The 12,032-nt window shown below is 36.5% G+C and overlaps 1 pseudogene; it reads right to left on the reverse strand.

Moving 5' to 3' along the window:
- Positions 1–378: 378 nt before the first annotated feature.
- On the reverse strand, positions 379–7,207 carry LOC131320897 (NADPH--cytochrome P450 reductase-like; annotated as a pseudogene).
- Positions 7,208–12,032: the final 4,825 nt, after the last annotated feature.

Raw genomic sequence — 12,032 nt, forward strand, 5'->3', positions numbered from 1 at the left:
GGTTGGGGTAGTTGCGAGTTTGTCTCTTTCAGGAAATCAACTAAGGTGGGTGTTTAATAATAACAACATAATAAAGGTAGTATAATAAATATGAGCACATTGGAGGAATCTGGACTGGAATGTGCTAAAACTTCTGTAATAATTGCAATTAGTGGGAATGTGTGGAAGACCACATGGTAAAAGTGGAACTAAGCTTGTCGTTTGTAGACCCACTCTATAAAAAGACCCCGGCCAAGAATTTTATAGTTCAAAAATTAAACAATCGGTGGGTTTTTTCTAGCATTCTTTTAGTTTTGGAGCTTTTACAGCTGGGTTTGAATTTTAAATTTGGGGAGTGAAAAAAGGATTATAATAAAAAAAAAAAAGAACGAGCAGCAAAGGAAAATTTTCCAGCACAAACATAAATGATTCATGAGGCAGCAAGGTTATAGTTTTACATACAGGAAGGAGTCCCAAATCAACATTTCCCGCAAAACCAACTTCTCGCTCCTTAGGAAAACTTACAGTCGACGAAACCTAGCTGAAGGTTCTGTCATATAAATTACACGAACCTAAAAAACAAAAGAACTTGAAGCAAGATGAATGAAATGAATCGACCAACTGCGCAACAATAAACCTGCGCCCATTGCTTTCAAAGAGGCAGTGGAATTCCGACTTTGGTTTTCTCACAAGCTTCTTTCGTCCCACAACGTATAATTTATACAAAGTTCTCTCCCCGTGTTTCCTACGGGCTCATAATGACAGAATAACTACCAAACATCACGCAAATACCTCCCACTCATTTGCAAATTCTTTACCATCCTCTCAGCCTTCGAGTTGTCCAGAGATCCCGAAATAAAAGATCAGATGAATCACAAATGAAGCACAGTTTTGAATTTGCCGCAGAGAAACAAAAGACTAAACGGATATGGACTGGGATTTGGACGCCAACTTGCATCTAACTTCCAAGCTAAAAGATGGACTTCATATGTAGGGAATCTGGCGGGAAGTGGAATAATTAGTACAACATTTTTCCTTTTATGGTTAGTGAGGTTACATTTCGCTCCCTGCAAATCAATTTTCATACCCCTTGAACTCTCATTTCTATTTCAATGTAGCCCCTCGTCATCACTTATTTTGCGGGGTATGAAGGAATTTTCACAGTGAAAAGGGAATGAAATTGCAAGATTCAAACTGTTCAAATTGACTACCCACCAGAACTCTGAACCAATGGCGTAATTAACCCATGGAAAGATTTCTTTCTTTTGCAATTTCAAGGCCCAAATGGCCCAAGGACAATTCTATTACAGTCACAAATATAGTTGTCACTGGCAAGCTGTCGATGTGTGAAAAGGAACTCCGTTGGTAGGGCTCTTGGTCCAAAAAGAACGTCCTCTCTCTCCCCTCTCTCTTTCTACCATGAAAAGGATGCTTTGGTTGTTGCACCAATGCAACAACCTTGCTACAATAGGTAGGGGGAGACCGGAGACTATCAAATCGACAACTCAGCACAATATTAAAGACGTACCTGCTCTTGCACATGGACATCCCGGGCCATACCTTTGGCATCCCCACAAACATAAATATACCCTCCTTGAGAGATAATGTTCCAGATATCTGAAGCCTGGAACACAAACGACACAAAGGGATATCCTTAACTATACAAGCAACAAGTGAAATATTTACAGTAAGGTTAATTCGAGAAAGTTCCATACTTTCTCTGTCATCTTATGTTGAACGTATTCCTTAGTGGGACCCTCGCATGAGAAAGCAACAATCAGCTCAGAAATTGCACCAGCTTCAACAAAGTTGTTCAGCTCATCCTTGTAAATATAATCCTGCAAAGATTGAATGGATTTGATCAAAAAGGTTACGAACAAGTACAATGTTTTAGGAGGCTGTATATACTACTCCTTCCGTTCCAAAATGAGTGACCTTTTTGGGACTCCGTGTCATTTGAAAATGCTTATATCTTTCGATTTATGAAGTTTTATGTGATTTTGAAAACTTTGTGTAATAGAACTAATTAAAATCTATCAAACAAGATTCATATTGCATATTTTTTAACATTCATATTGAAATATATAAGCAATTGAAAATGACACGCTTTCAGAAAAAAATCACTCATTTTGGAACGGAGGGAGTAGATCAGTTAATTCTAACCATTTTCCGGTTCCAGCATCCAACGAATAAGACTGCAGGTCCCAGCTTCTTTCAAAGCTAATCTTTCCTGAAATATGACTCGACACATTAGGTTCATTATTCTTCGGTAGCAAGCGTAAGGACAAAAATGATACATCGTGTCTTTAGAGTTCAAACCTGAAGGAACCCCCTAAAAGGAGCCAATCCTGTGCCAGGGCCAATCATGACAATGGGCACTTTAGTGTCGGTAGGAAGTTTGAAGTTAGATTGCCTAACGAAAATGGGTGCCCAGCTGCAATCACGGCTTTCCTCCAGTGGTACAGCATTCTGTAAAAGCACCAAAGGAGGATGGAATGCTTTAGTAGATTGCAAAACAGATTAGCTCAGATTACACAACAAGACAGGTGTAGAAAATTGGCTTTGTTCATGCAATAAATTTAGCTAATTAGGCCATGACATTAGTCCACTCGTCAACTTACGACTCCACGACGGAAAGTTAGAATACAACTATAAATTTATACCTTCATCCAAGTTGAACATACTCCTTTGTGAATCCGTCCTGCTGGTGTTTTCTCATAAACTAGCGCACAGGTAACATGAATTCTAGATGGTGCCATCCTGTACAATACAATAAGATGTTGTAAGCATGCTACATGATTGGAAGCGAACAATGACGTCACAAGGAGAGCTCCCATTCCACTATATTCCACTAAGAGTGCATTACCTTCTCCAAAGACTGGTAGCATAGCATAGCAAAAGAATTTGTAAGAGGACTAAACTGACAACCGCTAGTCATGTAAAGAGGTGAAATGGTAGAATCTTTTCACCTGGGGGATGATGAAATTGAATAATATATGGGCTGCAAGCGTGGGGCAACTGATGCAAAGAAAACTCCAAGTGGAGGCTTGGCCAATGAGAATTCTGCCATGACTTCAAGGAGACTTCTTTGACCCGCAACTTCCCACTGCGTATATTCCTCCTGTAGATAGAATGTGCCCAATGCCCATTTAAGTACGATAATACGACATTGTTTGATAAGAAAACTCGGAACAAAAAGACAACAAACCTTTCCAGCTGAAGATGCAAGATGTCTCAATCTCTCAGCTTCGCTTGGATCTGAAGCATGAGTGGTCAGGCAACTAATGCAGACGGTGAAAGACATGCAAACGAGAAGTCAACTAATTGGAATACACAAATATTCCATCATCAACACACAAACAAAAATAGCAGACTACCTTCTTGGGAAAGGTCAAAAGATCCGAGTATCGAGTCAGTGCAGTTCTTAAAGTACAGGGTGGAAAAGGAGGGGGCAAAGAGCTTCCACTAAGAGGTGTTCCATCCTCTTTATCAGTGTGAACTGAGAAATATGTATGTGGTACCTTTTAGCCTCCTCCACGGTTTCAATCAAATTCTCACAGTACACACCAACATGATCACCAGTATCATATCTGAGGAGAAAGGAAGAAAATAAAAATGAACGAACATGGTTATAGATTAATTAAACCTGCATGATCTCATCCGCGGTTATTTTAAATTCCAAAGGTAGTTGTTCCAGTTAAAGATAAAGCAGAATAAGTTGACAAAGTTTGTCATCACCAAACTACAATATCCTTCTCCAGGTGAAATAGGATTGCAACTTACGCAAGTCCAGTGCCAGAAATGTCAAATTCGAGATGGGTGCAAGAACGATCAGAGGCTGGAATATGAAGCTCCTTTCTCACAGCCACGTTTGACCTTAATTAAGACACAAAAAATTTGTCATTACAAAAGAGATAGCCATAATTAAGTGACAAACCAAAAGTACAAGACATTCTTCTGGTACCTGCATGGATGTTGAGCATCATGGACAGCATGACCATTCGCCTTACTCAAGCTGCTATCTGACAGAGATGCATCTGTGCGGTCATGAACTACAACACGATATTCCAACACAGCAGCAGTGTAAGGAGTTGCAACAGTTGCGTCATCTTCATCCCGAAGCAACTGATCCAACTCGGGCCACAACGACTCCCGTCTACAATAGCAACATCTGATGAGAAATCACTAACCTTGTATTTCCACATTTAACTTTAGCATAGTTTAAAGACAGGATGCTATGAATTCCAGGGAGTTTGTGTTCTTAGTACCAAGCAGCGAAGTCATCTTCAATGCATTGATCATCATCCCCAAGACCCACTGGAACAAGACGCTTCCCACCTGCAATCGTTAGAATAAAGATCAAGTTATGTTGCTAAAAGAAACATCAACTCAAAGTAAAAAGAACACAATGTGAAAGAGACAATCACATATGCCCTACATCTAGAGAAACATAGTTCCCCTACTAATACTTCGAAGTGTCATCTTTAATATCTGTTATTTCCCAGTGTAATAGCTAGCTCAGAACATCAGGACTATAGCTACAGTCCTAGAAAAGACATGTATCTCTGATACCATACAGCGAAGGGGCAAGGGGTATGCCTATATCTATTCTACTAATACTCTAGACAAATGTAAGTACCTTGAGGCATGCCCTACAGTAACAATACTCACTCCAACCACAATAACCTTATGAATAACTAACTATATGTCAAAGCCATAATTTCTTAAAATATTGTACGACTCTCTTACTCTTACAAATGCACGTTTTACAATACAATAGCGAAACAGTTATCTATGTACCTATGTTACTTGTTAGAAAAACATGTATATGCACTTATTTTAAGCAAAATCAACTAGGACTAGAGTCCTAACAGCCCATCCCTTCAGAAAAACTCATTACCATATCTTGGTGGGACCAAGTACAATAAGTGGTAACATCTGATAAAAATACATACAACAAATAATAAACCATCAGACTTTTAAGAAATTTCCAACACAAGGAGATGAAAAAGTATTACAATATTGTTTACAATGCTTAAGAAATCATTTGCAATAAACTTTACACAACAGTTACCACAGGAGGGAGGGAGGTAAAACAGGAAACAAAAACATACCCTGCTCAGCAAGGTCTTCATCCACCACTTTCGCTATCTGTATCATAGTAACACAAACAAAATTCAAACTTTTAGACAATAAGCACTAGATCTGCACGTATGCAAACACATAGAAGTGAGTGATGTTGATCCACAGAAGAAATTGAATTATAATCCGCACCTTATTGAAGTGTTCATACTGCCTGTTGCCAAGGCCAAACACCCCATCTGCAAGACTCTGAAGCCATTCCCCTCTCTCTTTACCCTGTAACCAATAATGAATAACAAGCCATGAGCTCCCAAAATCTACTTTCTCGAAGAACCATGGTCCTGGAATCAATGGAATTCACCTCTGTAAACCATTTATAGAACCTGGCAGCATTGTCCGTTGGCTCACCATCTCCATATCTACACCAGAAGCGAAACAACCATAAAAGTTTAACACAAAGCTACATTCAAACAGTCCAGTATCAATATCCATTACTGTGTGTGTTTTAATTAACAGACAGATAGGAATTAAAACTCACGTGGCTAAAAAGAAAATTGACAAACTCTCTTTCTTCAACTTCTCCTCATATTCTTCGTCGTCCGCAGCATAATCATCCTATGAAACATTTGTTCGACCAAAACCCATCAACATCAAAATCAAGTGCCGTACACACTAAGAGGAAATTGTAAACTTATCAGACCATCAAGGAGAAACGGCAAAAATAAAAATTCCAAACTCACCAAATCAACAACTCTAAACTTCACTTTTTCGAACCTCGCTTTTGCTTCGTCAACAAGTGCCTGCAAGTAATAGTAGTTGAATCACTCAAGCAAACAAACAATCACTCAAGCAAACAAACACAATAAGAAAGAAAAAAAACAATAATTCAACCACTCACGCAACCAAATAAGAACATAATCAACCCAATACAATAATTCAAACAACAAATAGAGAGAACAGTAGAAAAGTTCGAACAAGGCTATGAATCAAATGATGAATGTGCTTACTCAGGCAACCAAATAACAATAAATGACAGTATTTTAATCAGCCAAACTATGAAAGACACAGGATACAAATCATACAACAAACAACAGTAATTCAATCACTCAATCGAACAAATCACCTTGGATTAAAAAAATCAGTAATTCGACCACAACACCTTTTCCTGTGGGTAATTCACATGAATACCCTCAATTCATTTTTGGTATTTCGTATGCTAGCCATAAGTACAAGTCTCGGTCAATTTGTTAGTATTTAATTGAACATCCATCATACTTCCATTTTAAAAGTTGAACACCAAACACAAACTCACTCACTCATGATTTATGTGCTTAATTTCATTAGATGTGGATTTAAGAATAAGCTATATAAATATGTCTAACGAAAAAAGTTTAAATTGAAGTAGTAATTTAAACTGAGATACGATTTGTGTGCTTAGTTCCGTTAGATATGTAGTTAAAAATGTACATTTCAACATGCATTAATAATTCTCTCAAAAAAAAACATGCATTAATTAACCTCTACAACTTAAATTTGATACTTCACGTGAAGCCATTACAACCGACCTTGGCGAAACCTTCAGCGGTGCCGGCCTGGGTGCCATAGAAGACGGTGACCTTCTTCTTGTCGTCATCAATTTCCGGCTCTGGCTCCGTCTTCGGAATCATCGGCCCCGGCGGCTCTGGCGCCCTGGCTGAATTCTGGCCGGAAGATCTCCGCCACACTAGCACCGCGACGCACCCAATCAGCACCGCCACCGCCGTGGTCAGTACCATGAGCAACTCCCGATTCTCCACTAGCGCCTCCAGCCCCAATGCATCCACGCTCCTCCCCTAGAGGATGGCAGCCATCACGTCGAAGCGCCTCCAGCCCCAATGCATCCACGCTCCTCCCCTTGAGGATGGCAGCCATCACGTCGAACGACGACATCTTCACCGAGCTCTGTTCCATGTCCTCAATTGTTGTGAGGCAGCTGATTTGTTAATTGTAGTGAGAGAAAGAGGAGAGAGAGCGTCTGGGTGCATGTGGTTTTGGTTCGAGGACTGGTGTAGTTGGAGAGACTCTCTTCCGATTGAAGAGAGCCACCAACACCCACAGAGAGGGAGAGGGAACAGTCTGGAGGGGCAGGCGTTTATTAACAACGCCTGGCCCCTAAGAGCATCTCCAATCTATCCAAAATATAGGATGGATGTAACACATTGAGGGGAGATTTTGTAATTTATTCTATTTTTTCTTCACTTTTTGTATTTTTTGGGAGAATTTTTGAGGGACCCATCGTCCTTTTTATAGTTTTGGAGGAATTTTGTATTCCAAATTTACTTTTGATCCTCCATTTTTAGAGGACCAAATTTACTTTTAGAGGACCAAACTCTAAAAAGGACGGTGGATCCCTCAAAAATTCTCCCAAAAATTACAAAAAGTGAAGAAAAAAGAGAATAAATTATTAAATCTCCCCTCAATGTGTCACATCCATCCTCTATTTTAGAGAAATAGAGAAATGCTCTAAGCATCTCCAATCCATTCAAAATAGATGATGGATGTAACACATTGAGGGGAGATTTTATAATTTATTCTATTTTTTCTTCACTTTTTGTATTTTTTGGGAGAATCTTTGAAGGACCCATCGTCCTTTTTAGAATTTTAGAGGAATTTTGTACTCCAAATTTACTTTTGATCCTCCATTTTTAGAGGACCAAATTTACTTTTAGAGGACCAAACTCTAAAAAGGACGGTGGGTTCCTCAAAAATTCTCCCAAAAATTACAAAAAGTGAAGAAAAAATAAAATAAATTATAAAATCTCTCCTCAATGTGTCACATCCATCCTCTATTTTGAAGAAATAGAGGTGGATTGGAGATGCTCTAAGAGCATCCGCAATGGAAATAATCAAAATCGATAATCAAAATGTGCCACGTCAGCATTTGATTATCCATTTAGTTCATAATCTAATCTAACAAACTTGATCTCCACATTGGTTATTTTTATATTCCTATAAAAAAAAACCCTACAATACGCAATGCATCTATGTCCAATTGCAAACGAGTTCCAATCACGCACCTGACCACACCAAATTATTCGTCTCGATGAGACGATTCTAATGTGAGATATTTTTTAATTTTTTAGTTTTGAATTTGGTTATTAGGTTTAGTTATTGAGTTTTGGTTATTAGTAAAAGTTGTTAAGTTTGGTTATTCGAAGGTCAAAATTTGATGAGTTGCTAAGAGGTTGCTAAGTTTGGTTATTACAATGTGAGCACTTTTTTTAGCAAACATTGTTAACTTTAGCAATTTTTTAGTTTTGATTATTACATTGTGGATGCTCTAAGGAAGGATGATGCTATGTTATTCCCATCCATTTTGGAAAAATCGTAATTTTTTACATAAATTTACCATTAGAAGTATAACTAAAATTAATTACAAGTATAACAGAACCCAAACAAAGCATAACTAAGAAATATCCAAAAAATCAACCAAGGCGTAACTAAACTCAATTAAGGTATAACAAAGTTATGTCTTGCTATAGTTTTGGTTATGCCTTGTTATGGTTTTGTTATACTTGTAATAGATTTTGGTTATACTCATAATGGTTTTGTTATGCTAAAAGTTACGTTGTCTCCAAAATGACCGGGGACACCGAAGTCATTCCCCCTATGGATAGTAGTACTGAAGTACTATTTCAGATTTGCAAGTAGGTAATGACTTCATTGTTAGAGATACCGTAATTTTTGACATAACAAAATCATTATGAGTATAACCAAAACTTATTACGAGCATAACCAAAACCATTATGAGCATAGCAGAACCATAGTAAAGCATAACTTATTTGTTATGCTTTGGTTGGGTTTGGTTATGCCTTGGTTGATTTTTTTGATATTTCTTGGTTATACTTTGTTTGGGTTCGGTTATTCTTGTAAGGATGATGCTATGGTATCCCCAGTCATTTTTGAGACATCGTAATTTTTGGCATAACTTCACCATTATGAGCATAACTAAAACCCATTACAAGCATAACCAAACCCAAATAAGGTATAACCAAGAAATATCCAAAAAACCAATCAAGGTATAACCAAACCCAACCAAAGCATAATAAACAAGTTATGCTTTGCTATGATTCTGTTATGCTCATAATGGTTTTGGTTATGCTCATAATAGGTTTTGGTTATACTCATAATGGTTTTGTTATGCCAAAAATTACGGTGTCTCCAAAATGATCGGGGACACCGAAGTCATTCCCTTCTTGTAATGGATTTTAGTTATGCTCATAATGGCGAAGTTATGTCAAAAATTACGGTGTCCCCAAAATGGTCGGGGACACCATAACACACGTCCTATAGATCCAACTATTTTTTTTCGCACAAATTTTAATAAATTTTTTCTTTAATTATTATTCTTATTTTTTTATTTATCTTTTTTTATTAATTATCTAAAAAAAAAAGTTTCTCAAAATTTAAACCGAACTAGGTGGGTACACCAGTACACACTGCACTGTGATTGTACAATGAAGAGCCCCATAATTTGTTTAAAATCTCTTTCTATATATTTCTGTAACAAATCAGTTCAATCATATATTGGTATCCACCAAATGGTGCATCCATATTTGAGTGTACAAATGTGTTTTGTCAATATTGGGGCCCCACAACATAATAATTTATATTGTTCATTAAAGTTAAGTACTAAAATTTTAAGGCCCCGTTCCGGAACGTAAAATAATTACTTATTTTTTAAGAAGGCAATTTTAAGTTCAAAAATAATATGTTTACACAAATAATTTTTCTACCAATATGAAACTTGTTTAATAGATCTCATCAAGATTTTTAATACGGTGCAAAAAAATTTGAAAAAATATTTTTTATTTATATTATTTTTTAGTTTGAAAATGTGAAATAAGCTGCTTATTTTTTAAGAAGGTTTCTGGAAGGAAGCCTAAGTTAGTTTGCAAAAAACAAGCTCAATCAAATCAAATAACTGTAGATGTTTTATTCAGTCATAATTTTCCTTTAAAATCATGAATTCTAAATGAAAAGTTAAAAATTTGGATAAAGTACTTACAAATATCTTGTTGAATTGATTTTTTCAAAACAACACGAAAAATTATTCTTACAATTAACGATGGCTTGGATTAATTGTGGGGAGGCTAAAGTGAGTCTCGCACACCCATTTTGTGCACAATCTATGCATAAAATGATTACCTAGCAAACCGCATCCAACAATTTGACTCTTCGCTGAACAACCCTTTCCGGAAAGATATTTTTGTCCAATCATGTAGTTGAAATTATTCGGGAACAAAGGTCTAAACACTTTTTAAGATGATACTTTGTGCAATACTGCAGTTGAAATTGCACAGAAACATAATTTAACCTCAATATTCTCTCTCTCTCTCTAATGTTGTGCCAAAAGTGTTAGATACAACCCATAGGCCAGTGAAGTGTGGAGCAACTCTGATCTCAAACCCTGGTTTGAAGGGTTGTGTTGATGCAACCATCTATACGGCTGCGATGAATGTAAGCAACTCGTGCGTCCTAACTAGTATAGGGTGTGAGTCTCCCATATGTATATCAATTGCCTAATGTTGTATTCCACGGTGACATTTCTCTTTCTTGAAACTAAATTTTGGCCAATCATACATGTGGGACGGTTATTTTGGTGGTACCAAACTTCCAAACTCTTTAGTTATGCATTGGAAAGTTTGCCGTCTGCCCACTAGAAATGAGCTTTTAATGTATTGAAAATTGGCTAATACTAAATCAATAGTAAGTCATACTTGAATTAATATCTATAAATTGCTACATAGGAGTATAAAGATACTTTTTTGACCTGTAAAGCATAGACAAGCTAGCTAAGGGCACTGGGCACACTTGATAACTCTTGCTTCTTCTTGTTGGCTTATTTTTTTGTTTCGTCACTAAATCTATATTTTTTATACACAAAATAAATATGTAAGATAAATAACCAATGATTACCAAACGTGATGTAAATATAAAAAGACAGCTTTTGGTAGAACAAATAATAATATATACTACTATTCAACAAGGGAGTTCCGAGTCCGGCTCATTTCCAATCATTGGAGAGAACACTTTCCAATTCCTGTCTGTAAAAAAATTTTAAGATCTCATGTCAATGATCGAAACAGTACATTTTGTTTTATTTGTTGAGAACATGAAGTACTATACCAAAAATTAAGTTTATTGGACGTCATTAGATATGATTTCGGAACACATTATCTTGCAAAATGGAGTATGATATTGCAACACTAGAACAAAACCCCTTTCTAAATTTTTTGCAATATAAATCTGTTTCGAAATCATATCAAACGATAATTGATCAAACTGATTTTTGGCATGCTTGATGCTCTCAGTGAATTATAAATTATAAACGGTTCTGATTATGGAAGTATGATTAAAAAAGTTTTTTTCAAATCGAGACTGAAGAGGGTGTTCTCTCCTGTCCATTTAAAGAGATTGGTGGAGAGCTGGGCTCATTTCTCCGGCCGTAACCTTGTTTTGGTTGGTGTTTTCAATAGTAAAATTTACTAACCCAAAGCTAAAGCAATCTTATGATTCAATTCACTTTTTCTGCTTTCTTTACAAATTTGAATACAGGAACACCCATTTGCCCTACAAATTTTCCTAGTATGAGCATGTCAAGGAAATACAAGCTATTTTTTTGGCATTGCTATTTTCATACAAAAAGTCTAGTTAATTTCTAAAGCTGATTAGGAGTAATTTGCTATAGATGTTACGAGATTTTGCAAAGTTTTATTTTTTGCATTAAACAAGATTACATTACAATGACAAACAAAGTTTGAAGAGCGAGTTCAATAATTAAGTGACCTTCTGATAAGCCGATTGATTTTAACAAAATGAGTTTGTAGTTGCACCAGAACAATATTATTGATTTTTTTTACCGGTTAGAAAGTTACATAATTACTTTTTACTTCCAAGAGAATAGAATCCTCAAAGATTAACTCTGAATT

This window comes from Rhododendron vialii, chromosome 3a, assembly GCF_030253575.1.
Source record: "Rhododendron vialii isolate Sample 1 chromosome 3a, ASM3025357v1".
NCBI lineage: Eukaryota > Viridiplantae > Streptophyta > Magnoliopsida > Ericales > Ericaceae > Rhododendron > Rhododendron vialii.